The following is an 11,583-nucleotide window of genomic DNA, read 5'->3' as shown; positions in this document are numbered from 1 at the left end:
AATCAATACATCTTAAAAAGGAAAAATAAAACGTTATTGACCTCTTTACACCTCAGTTCCCTCATCTGTTAAACGGGGCTGATAAGAATATCTACCTATTAGGATTCTTATGAATATTAAATCGGTTTGTATTGATAAAAGTATTTAGTGCCTGACAGAGTAAGTGCTATCCTAGTGTTAGTTCAATAATAAATCTCCTTGAGGGCAATTTTTTGAATTTTGTTTGTGAATTTTTGAATTCACTTCGTTGAATTCCCAGGATGAAACTCTTGATGGGTTAGTTCAATAATAAATCTCCTTGAGTGCAATTTTTTGAGTTTTGTTTGTGAATTTTTGAATTCACTTTGTTGAATTCCCAGGATGAAACTCTTGATGGGTGATATAGTTGTACACAGAATGATTACATTTTTTATGCTAGTTTCAAGTCTCACATTAGCGGTCGTCATCATTTTACCTTGTTAGGGAAACGTGAAGAAGCCCACAGGGAAGATAGCACAAGGATGTAACCAGAAAAGAAAGCCACAATAGAGGTAAATAAGTGAAGGCTACCATATGTTCTAGAATCTACAAGGACTAGCATGGTAGCCACTAGCCACATGTGGTCATAGAAGTTTAAATTAACAAAATAAAATAAAACAAAAATTTGGTTCCTTAGTTGCCCTGGCCACATTTCCAGCACCGGATAACCACACGTGGCTAGTGACTACCACATTGGACATTACAGATCTAGAACATTTCAGTCATTACAGAAAGTTCTATTGGATAGCACAGATTTCGATTTTTTAAGATAAACTCATTTCGTGTGATTCAATTTTTATTTCAGTTTAAGGCAGCTTCTAAATTGGTGATTTGTCAGACTGTCTGCATAGAGAGGCTCACAAATTGAAAAACACTCTTTTGTAAGGCTGCACATCCTGGTTTGGGCTCCGCAAGTGATGAGCTCAAAGGGGCAGGGAAAACTGAAGTCCAGCCAATAAAGTAGGTGCCTGACATCAGCCACTGGTTCTGAGCCGGTGGGGGGTATGCAGTGATTAAGCTGGAAGGGTAACTGTCTGGGGAATTGTTATAGGTGTCCCTGGGAAAATCCCAGTATGTATATTTGGCTGGGGCCCTCTGGGCCAGTGAACAACGAAGAAATTTTCTGTTGGATGAAGGAGGTGAGAATGGAGGTGTATCGCTCAACTTTCCTTCGATATCTGTCTTGCTCTTGATTGTTACAATTGAAGTAGATATAATTAAGAAATCTAAATAGGAATCAAGTACCAACTGGACAATTTGTGACGTGAGCTGGTTTGGTTTTGCCAGCAACTTCCTGATGCTTATCTGCAGACACCGTATCTACCAGCCTGTCTCTAGTGAGTTTTTGTATAGACTCAGATACTTCTTTCTCAACTAACTCTTGTTGAATTCATAAAGTTCAGAGCTAAATAAACCCTACAGGAGTTGTGACACTTACCTGGACTGGGTTGATCTCCTTCTACTATTGCTCTCATGATTTTGGTGCTCACACTTGGAAAAATCCAATAAACAGCCCCCTCCACCGCCAGAATGTCATCTTAGTAAGACTGGTTTCTATCTAGAACATGTTATAGTATAAAAGGAGTGGCAACAGGAAGGCCACAACCTATCATCGTGCCTGGAATTGTACCATGATTGATTAAATGTTTGAGTTATATCATACCTTATATTTGCATATATTGCTTTTACACACATCATTTTACTTAATCCTCACAGCAATCTTATGATGAAGATAATTAGCTACATTTTTACAGATGAGGAGATTGAGGGTTAGCAAGGGAGAGAGTTTAAGTCACTTGCCTGATGTCACCGATGAAGGTAGCAAATTTAAGGGTAGACTTTCTAATTCCAAAGCCAGTTCTTTTTCTATCGCCCAAAAGCCATCTCTTGGCTTCATATTTAAAAGTACAAGTGTCCTTAGGAGAGCCAACACATCTAACTTTCATAAGCCATTCACACCTTAGTATAAATTAGAGAATCACCTTGATGTTCTAAGTGACAAGAAATTTAGAAGCAAAAAAAATCTCAGGGTGGAATTTTAAAGGCCATTTCTGTCAATGTGGGGCCCTCAAGGAATGGGAATGTTGTTTTTTGTTTTTTAAGTAATCTCTGTACCCAACGTTGGGCTCAAACTCAGGACCTTGAGATCAAAAGCTGCATGCTCTACGGACTGAGCCAGCCAGGTGCTCCAAGGAATGGGAGTGTTCTTGATGGGCCAAGGAGAGAGTCATCTGAACCAGAGGGTCCAAGTGTATTGCTGCCTCTGAAGCTTCTGGAGGCTTCAGGGAGACAGGACAGCAGCAGGTGGTGGGAACACTCAGAGTGGGGGGAAGAAGACAAGAGGGAAAGGAAAGAATTGTGTATCAAATATGTTTGCCCACTTGGCAAAATTTTTCTGCACTTCAGCTCATAGCTGCTGGAATATTTTGTGGTATGTCATGGTTTTAAGTATTGAGTGACCAGTGCCGTGGGCTGTGAGCAGAGCCTTGCCAGCCAATGGGTCTTCTTTATCTTTCTCTCATGATGTCCGTCCTGCATTTCCCCATATTTCATTTGTTCCAGGGGCTCCAGAGCTTTCTGCCACTTAACGGAGACAGCCTGCCCCAGCCACACAGCTAAACTCAGAGGTGGACTGAGTTCTCAGACACACACACACACATGCATAAAAGCTAAGTACTCCAGTGGGTCCATGTGAAATTATAAAGCACATTCTCTGGAATTTCCTCAGACATTACCAGATCCACTCTTGTCTAGAACATTAAGCAATCCATTTCAGCTGTGCATTCTTCCCAAGACAAAGCATGTGTCTATAAAAGACCTATGCTGCCGGGCGGGGGGAGGGCAACCTCATAGTGTGCAGAAACCAGTAAAGCCCTCTGAGCATGGCAAAACCCTACTCCATCATGGTTCCACAGATGTTAGTTTTAGTAAAACCATATTAGGATGCATTTTCCTAGGGAACAGCAATGGAGGGTCACTGTTGTCTGTCTTTATGTATGTTGGTCGCTGAGCCCTCATCTTCTTCCAGCCAGTCCTTCTCCCAGCGACACCCCCTCTATCCCCGTCTTCTCCCCCACCCCCGCCTGTGCCTCCCTCCCAGCCAGACTCGGTCCGTCTTCCCACCCCTCCATTGTCCTCTCTTTGCTTCTTCCACTTAAACGGGCTCTTAGTCTAATAAAAGCTTTCAGGGAAGAAGGCAGTGAATCTTGCTTTTGCAGAGGCAAAACCAGTCTTCCCTGTGAGGAACACCGGGGAGCTGGAGGGACACAGGAGAGCTGGATCCAGCCCCAGTTCTGTCCCCCGGCTAGCAGAGACACTTGGGACAATCTGCTTCCCTTAAGGGCTCAGGGTTCCTTGTCTGTCAAACAAGGAAGTTCTCTACTCGTAGAAACTCGGGAATACTATTAATAATGGAGAAATGGGGCTGGGGGTTGAAGGTAGAGTTGGCCTGAAAATCATCTTTTTATAAAGCCTGAGAATAGAAGAGCACGATTTTTTAAATTATAAAACCATGTGCTCGTTGAAAAACAATGAAAGCAACACACACACACACACACACACACACACACACAGACACCCCCCAAAATGAGAAAAGTCAGAATTAGCTAAAATCTCGATCAGAATGAGGTTATTCTTAGGAGATCTATCAGATAAATATTCTTTCTGAAGGCACCAAGCCCAGAGAGGGCTTGAACACCCCAAAGTAACAGGTCAAAGCCACCCTCAATAGCCAGCACTTCCTATGCGATAAAAAATAATCAGAAACAAAGGTAAGATCTCTGTGTCATCTTTCTCCCGGGTCTGATCAACCTTAGAACAAATTCGGGACCTGAAATTAGAACATCAGTGTGCTAGTCCTGACTCAACATTTTACTGGCTCTATGAGTCAGAGCCAAACTGATTGCTCTCCATTTGCTTCCTCTTTTCCCAGCACACACGCACACGCGCGCGCGCGCACGCTCGCATCCACACCCTTCCCTCTTTCCTTTGCCCTGGCTGTGACCCTGGGGACTGACCTCTGTGGACCTTATCACCCTTGCCCCCTGGCTTTCAGTCGGGTTTGGTCAGTGGGAGACAGCAGCAGGACACAGGAGGGTGGGAAGAGAGAAAGGTGTATTATTTCCCTCCCTCCCATTAGATGTGATTTTGGCTGCCACCGCTTTCCCACATCGACAGCCACAGCTCATGTCAGCGGCCCTCTCTTCCAAGGCTATAGCTCTTGCCTGGTTCTGGTAATGCACCCTCCTCGCCTTGCCCTTGGTGGCCCTGGGAAGGTGAGTCCCTAAGCAGCTCCCCGCCATGCCCTGTCAGCTCCCTCTCTCCTGCCCACATCGGTGTAAACAGCCTCTTCTCGAGGCTTCTTGCTTCCCCTGTTGAGTGCACCATCTGTTTCCTGCCAGGACCTGCCTGATACAGAGTCTAGCCGGTAAACAGAACCCTCTTGAGTGTTCAACACAGAGCACTTTAATGCAGGGAGCTGGTTACTCAGGTAAAGGAATTGCTGAGGAGCCAAACAAGGCACTTGGCAACTCGGAGATGAGCGAGGGGAAAACACACACACACACAAAACAGAGGTGGGGGGGGGGGCATGAAGCAGACACTGAGGAACCGAAGTCAACCAGCCAGAACGGGCACCAGAAGGGGTCTGTCCAGCAAGAGGAAGGACAGGGAGAATAACCCAGGAACAAATAGGTCCAGAACCAGCGAGGGGCTGTGCTACCTTGGACCAGTGGCTAAGCCACTCTGAGCTTTTTTGTGTTCTTAGGTGCAAAAATTGATGATGGTTCATGCTCTACCTGCCTCACGGGGATGCTCTGAGGCAAACCTAAATGACAGAGTATGTCGGAGGGTTTGGTAAACTCTAAGGTGCTAAATGAAATAAGGTATCTGTCTGAGTGCCCTGCAGTTTCTGCGCCTGCCGGATTCTAATATGATCACTTTTGTTCCCAGGCGACAGCTTTCAGTGTAATACCTCAACCAAAGAAATGCCTCCGCCAGATCGATTCTCTTAAACTGCCTGGGAGCCTGCTTGCCAGGAAAGGCAATTAAAGTGCAGGCTTGGGAAACGCAATCATCTGTTTGTGATGCCCGGGTCCACTGGCTACCAAATCGGGGGGTCTGCAGGGGGGGGCCAGCTCCTGTCTTCAGCAGCCAGGCTGCATCCTTGAGCATATGTGCCAAGCTCAGGGTGGCACGCGGAAAAAGTCTGCCCCCTTAGCGGTCCTCACACCAGGCAGTGTTTGGGGAGGGATAGCAGAGAGCCAGGTGGAAAACAGACACATCTCTGCACAGGATTAGCTTTCATGTCCCCTGGGCTCTCGTGAAGCCAGAAGCCAAGTGTTTGTTCAGCACCTGCTTTCTGAGGACAGTGGAGATTGCCTTCAGTACCTGCCTAATCCTTCCTCCTTCAGCCCATTCGCTTCCCCTTTGGTCTTCTCCCCAGGCGATTCCTTTCTTCCTTTCCCCTTTCTTTGTTTTAATGTCCATCTTCCCCGAGGGATCTGAGGCCAGCCTTTTGAATGGCTGTAGCGACATCCCTCGGCACTGGTTCTGGAATCTGGCTGCCTTTGGAACCAGCTGGGGGGCTTTTGAAAATCCCAATGCCTTGGCCATACCCTAGGCAAATATCAGAATCCCCGGGGGCGGGGGGACCTATATAGTGTGATTTTTTTTTCGAGTTCCCCCGCGTGAGGCAAATGTGAAGCCAAGGTCGAGAACCACTGTTTGGGGAGGAGAATGTGACCTCATGGCATTGTGAGATTAAAGCCTCGCTCTTCCCGCTGAAGGAAAGTCAGCAGGAGAGCCTGTTGCAGGGCAAAGAATCTCCCTGAATAAGAAGGAGCTTGGAAGGCGATGCATGGTCAGGTCCTTCCAGGGCAGGAGGCCACCCCAGAACGCTGTGCTTCTGGAACAGTTGCCTGCCTCCACGAATACCACCCATGTCAGCGCCAAAGCTGTGTTCTCACAGCTGACCAAGTCTCGTAATGGGGCAAGAAGGGATCCAACTCTTTCTAGACTGTAGAAGTTTTGAGGCACAGGGGTTCATTGGCCTGTTGATATTATCTACAAAAAAAAAAAAAAAAAAAAAAAATCCAAGAAGAGAGCGGGCTGCGTGGCCGGGCTCCAGGCTCGGTTAGGGGCGTGTGCGACTCTTAATCCCGGGGTTGTGAGTTCGAGCCCCATGTTGGGTGTGGAGATGACTTAAAAATAAAATCTTGAAAAAAATAAACTAAAATGAGAAGAGGGGGGAAACGAGAGCCTGAGAGGTTAAATGACTTTTACGAGGTGCTACGGTGGACTTCTGGCAGAGCCGGATGGATGCCAGGTTTCCTTTGGGGCAAGCCGACCGCGCGCACTTCCATTCCTCTCTCCCAACCCCCCATGCTCACACTTCTGCTGAAATCCGAGCCCCTTGGGAGACATTTCTGAAGGCTTCTTAAAATGATGCTTTTTGTGCTGGGAGCCAGATAAATAACGCGAGACAGTGATAATGATTAGGAAATATTTATGTTTTTTGTGCATGAGGCCTTCACATGCTGATTTGTTTACTTGGCAAATAAAGCCGAGCGTGTGATGTCACTACACGTGGATGAAAAGTTTAAACATTCATCTATGCAAACAAGGGAAAGAAAACATCTCTCTTTGTGAGAAACAAGTAGGATTACGTTAATTTGAATAAGGCTCCCTATTAAACTGTAGCAGGTTGCGTTGGATCATTTTTTAGCGCTTGGGGAAGAGAGAGGACTTTCACTCGGTTGAAAATGATTATGGAAACGTTCTCATCAAAATCACATTCAAATATATATGTATTTATATGTCTTATAGCTTCCAAGCTTTAGGAAGCCTTCAGTTTGAGAAAAAGGCTAATTACTTTTCTTTGTGCGACAGGAATGAGCAGCTAAAGCCATAAAGGTCTTGGAAATGTAGGCCCTGACCTCCAGTTTTGAGATTTGGTCTCTCCTGTGCCTGGTGCCCCTTCACCCCAGTAAGACCGGTGGTTCCCGTGGACCCGAGGTGGGAACTTGGGTGCAGCCAAGGGAGAGCCTGGGACACAAAACATAAGGACGCGTCATTCTCAGGGCCGAGCCTGCACTTGGGCAATTTTGAGAGAGAGAGATGACGAGTTTTGCTTCCACAGAGTGAAACTGATAGCAGAGAAGGGTGGCTTTAAAGGCCAGGAACTGACGCCCGCCATACAGAGACAGCTTCATGAAGGAAGGCTTGGACCCCCAAAACGTCCCGTAAGGAAAAGGGGCAGGAGAGTGAAGAGAGAGCCTCACAACCAAAAGCTCATAGAAGGTTGCCATGGAGGGCTAGAGGGGGATGGTTCTCTAACTGGAGGAAGTGTTGAAATCCCCTGGAGGGCTTACGGCTGGGCCCCCCTCCCAGAGGGTCTGATGCATTAAGTTCAGATGGAGTCCAATAATTTGGATTTCGAACAAGCTGCCAGGTGATAACTGCTGGTCCAGGGAACACACTTTGGAATGGCCGTTCTAGAGCCATGTCTCTCAAACTAGGGCTCCTGTCTGAGATTCTAAGAATGTCTTGAAATGTACCCAGGATTTGTTTTAATTGGCTATGGTGAGGTGACGGGCGTGAAGGTAACTGTCTTTGAAAGAAGAGTTCACTACTCCTAGTTCCCAAGTGGAGGGGACATGTCACACCATGCCGAGTCACACAGGAAGTGCCAGGGTGGATCAGGAGGCAGAAGGATGGAGGAGAGACGATGGGCAAAAAAGCCTTTATTGTGGTTTTCACAGGAAGGAAGGGACCAGGCCAGGGGAGCATTAAGATTGGCTAGTTTGAATAATTTTAGCGGGCTTTGGGTTATGGGGCGGTTCCCATTTGGATGGTATGTAGCCCTGGGGTGATTTGGGGGGAGGATACTGGTTTGGTGTGTAAGTTTGATAAAGGAGGTGGTTGGTGGTAAGGCCTAGGGATGGGTTGATTTGCATATGAAAGGTGTGTTTGCGGGCAAGCTGTTTACTATCTCCAGGAATTCTGTGAGCCCTGGGAGGGGCAGTCTCTCTAGGATTAGCAAAACCTCAAGATGTCAAAGCACCATAACATACCAAAAATAAAAAAACATGATTCCGACAAGAATTTTTTGTTCTCTCTTTATTGTAATAGTAATCTTCATTTTGTTGGTGCTGGTTGTAAAAGCAAATCCTTTCCTGCTGATAATCCCCGATTTAAGGATAGTTTCATAAAACGAGAATTTAGTTTATAAAGTCATTGTCTCGACAACTAAGGACAAAGGACACTTGAAAATCCAAAAACATAGTCTTACGGGTCCAAGAGAACTTTCTTTGTAACCATTTAGAAGGGCTCCATACTTAATTCAACTTTGAGACATATTGTGTTGGCGCTCACATTAATCTGCCCCAACACCCTTCTTCAGTTGATGAACAGTAAGCATTAGCTTTTCTTCTATTGTTTTAAAAAAGCTAACCTCTCACAAACAATATACAGTTGACCCTTGCCTTGAACAACGTGGGGGTTAGGGGCGCCAACCCTCCTGTGCAGTCAAAAATCCACGCATAACTTTTGACTCTCCAAAAACTTTACTAATAACCTACTGTTGACAGGAAGCCTTACCAGTAACATAAACAGTCGCTTAACACGTATTTTGCATGTTATACGTATCGTATACTGTATCCTTACAAAAAGTAAGCTAGAGAAAGACATTAAGAAAACCATAAGGGGCGGGCGCCTGGGTGGCTCAGTCGTTAAGCGTCTGCCTTCGGCTCAGGTCATGATCCCAGGGTCCTAGGATCGAGCCCCGCATCGGGCTCCCTGCTCCCTGCTCCCTGCTCGGCAGGAAGCCTGCTTCTCCCTCTCCCACTCCCCCTGCTTGTGTTCCCTCTCTCACTGTGTCTTTCATGTCAAATAAATAAATAAAATCTTAAAAAAAAAAAAGAGGGAGAAGATCGTAAGGGGGCACCTGGCTGGCTCAGTCGGTAGAGTGAGCGATTCTTGATCTTGGGGTTGTGCGTTCAAGCCCCATGATGGGAGTAGAGATTACTTTAAAATCTTTTTGAAAAGGAAAATTATAGTGCTCGCTTCGGCCGCACATATACTAAAATTGGAACAATACAGAGAAGATTAGCATGGCCCTTGTGCAAGGATGACACGCAAATTCCTGAAGCGTTCCATATTTTTGAGCGCTGTGAATTGTGTAAGACTGTTGAACCACAGACCTGTACCTCGGAAACAAATCATACATTATATGTTTAAAAAAAAAAAAAAGAAGATAGCAGGAAAGGAAAAATGAAGGGGGGACTCGGAGGGGGAGACGAACCATGAGAGACTATGGACTCTGAGAAACAAACTGAGGGTTCTAGAGGGGAGGGGGGTGGGAGGATGGGTTAGCCTGGTGAAGGGTATTAAAGAGGGCACGTTCTGCATGGAGCACTGGGTGTTATACGCAAACAATGAATCATGGAACATTACATCAAAAACTAATGATGTAATGTATGGTGATTAATATAACATAATAAAAAAATTAAAAAAAGATTTGAACTTTGGAAAAAATAAAAAAGGAAAATTATAAGGAAAATACATTTACAGTATTGTACTGTATATATATAGAAACATATATATAAAAACATATATATATATATAAATCTGTACATAGGTGGACCCACAGAGTTCAAACTCCTTTTGCTCAGGGTCAACTGTATATGGAGTCAACAATATAAAAAAGTCATTCTTTTCTCTTTTTATCCACTCACAAAACTTTCCATAAACCCATAAGACTCTGCGCGTGCGTACGTGCATGCTTATACATAGGGTTTCACTAAAATACTTTGAAATATTATTTTCAGGAATGCTTATGTAGGTCACTCAACTGATTCAAGACTCAATTTCATCTGTGTGTGTGGGGGGGGCGGTGGAAGTGTCTTTCCCTGTGTCTCTGTGGCAAGACATAGAGAGGGAGAAAAGTCCACTTTCTCAGAGGAGTATCCGGTACAGTCCGAGGTTAAAAGCAGCATCATTTTCATCAGTCTGATGCACATTGTCACTGCTCAGTGAGCAGGTGGCTATTTATAAAGTGGCATCTGCAACAGCTGCTCAGCATTTGAAGAGTTTTCTGAAAAATCACAGTTCCTTCCAAACTCGATTCGGGTCATTGGAGCTGAGGTTTCAGTGATACTTGAAATCTTTTCTGGGGTGAAGAGGATATAGAATTCCCCAACAGGACATAATAAAGGGTGGAAATTACTTCTGGTCGGGGTAGAGTTTCCATGAGGGGCTGAAAAAGCCGTAAGTGTGTGCTTAGCTGCCTATAAGGGAAGCCAGCAAAATAGAGCAGCACGTAATGAGACATTTCATGGCCCACAAACTGTCCATTACTAATTTGGATAACTGGGGCACAGAGTTTGTTTTTCCTTATTTTATTTATTTTTGTTTCGCTGAGAATCTATGGCCTGCTGAGGTACATCCACCCGTCTCCCCCGCCCCCCACCCTTAGCAGTCTTTTTTCCAGATTTTCTCCCGTTTCTGCCCTCCCAAACCCTTTATTTCCCTGACCCTTTGCCCATTTATACAGTAGGTAAATATTTCATGATTTTGGCTACGTACTTACTAATTTTAATAACTTACATGAATAGGGAACAAAGAAGCATGACATCCAGTCTCTGACCTAAAAGAATATGTAAATTAGACTCTTATATTACTAAGCATAGACTCACCTTTTTTAATACCCATGAAGCATGCCTTTCAGAAGGTTGTAATTATTGGTAAAAGCATCACCCGGCAGCTTGCCTGGGGCAACCTGCAAGGTAGAAAAGCCACGAGGGCTGCCTCTGGTGACAGAACATGGAGAAGGAGGTGGGGGGTCGTGGGAGCCCGAGGGTTGCCTTCCCAGAAGGAGGTTTGGGGATCAGGAGCAAAAGCACATAGAATCACTCAGAAACGAAGGAACTATTTTCCTTTGCTCACGGCTGAAAGTGGAATAGAAAATCCAGAAAGAATTTGCAGAGATGGAGTCAGGTATTCCATAGATAGTACAAGGGGTAAAAGAGAAGACAGGAACTTAAATGTGTCGAAAGGGTACAATGTACTAGGCATTTACTAGGTGCTTTGCATACACACCTCATTTCTCCCTTTTAACAATCCTCTGGGCTCGCTATTGCTATCGCCGTTTCCTATTTGAAGAAATAGTCCAAGGCCATCGAGTCCGAAGATGGTGGAGTCAGGATTTGCATCAAGGTATTTCTGAGTGCGGAGACTGCGCTTTTCCGCCACGTCTTCCTGATGACCCAGTTTGAGATTGATGGGAATGTGCTGTAGGTATTTATATCTGCCTTTCCAGGCGCAGACTGTGCATTTGCATCAGCTTGCATATGATCTTTCGGGAAAGTTTTGTGTGCACACGAATGTTTTATTGTCATTATTATTGTTATGATTCTGAAGGAACGTATCTATAGAATTTCAAATCACGCGTGACTCTTCTTGACATACGCTGTCACGATGATTTCTTTTATGAAAATACTGAATAAGATTTCTCTACACATGCACAGTAGAATAATGCCTAAGCCAAAAAAAGAAAAATGGTGACCT

General features: G+C 45.1%; 1 non-coding gene across 1 annotated transcript; it reads left to right on the top strand.

Annotated features, from left to right (window-relative positions):
• Window positions 1–9,073: 9,073 nt before the first annotated feature.
• On the top strand, window positions 9,074–9,180 carry LOC115944772 (U6 spliceosomal RNA). The gene has a single exon (XR_004079281.1). It is a non-coding gene; the product is annotated as a U6 spliceosomal RNA (small nuclear RNA).
• The last annotated feature ends 2,403 nt before the right edge of the window (window positions 9,181–11,583 follow it).

This window comes from Leptonychotes weddellii, chromosome X (assembly GCF_054177405.1).
Source record: "Leptonychotes weddellii isolate Sample4059 chromosome X, ASM5417740v2, whole genome shotgun sequence".
Taxonomy (NCBI): domain Eukaryota; kingdom Metazoa; phylum Chordata; class Mammalia; order Carnivora; family Phocidae; genus Leptonychotes; species Leptonychotes weddellii.
The sequence above is the reverse complement of the archived record's forward strand: the minus strand, read 5'-3'. Positions and strand labels throughout refer to the sequence as shown.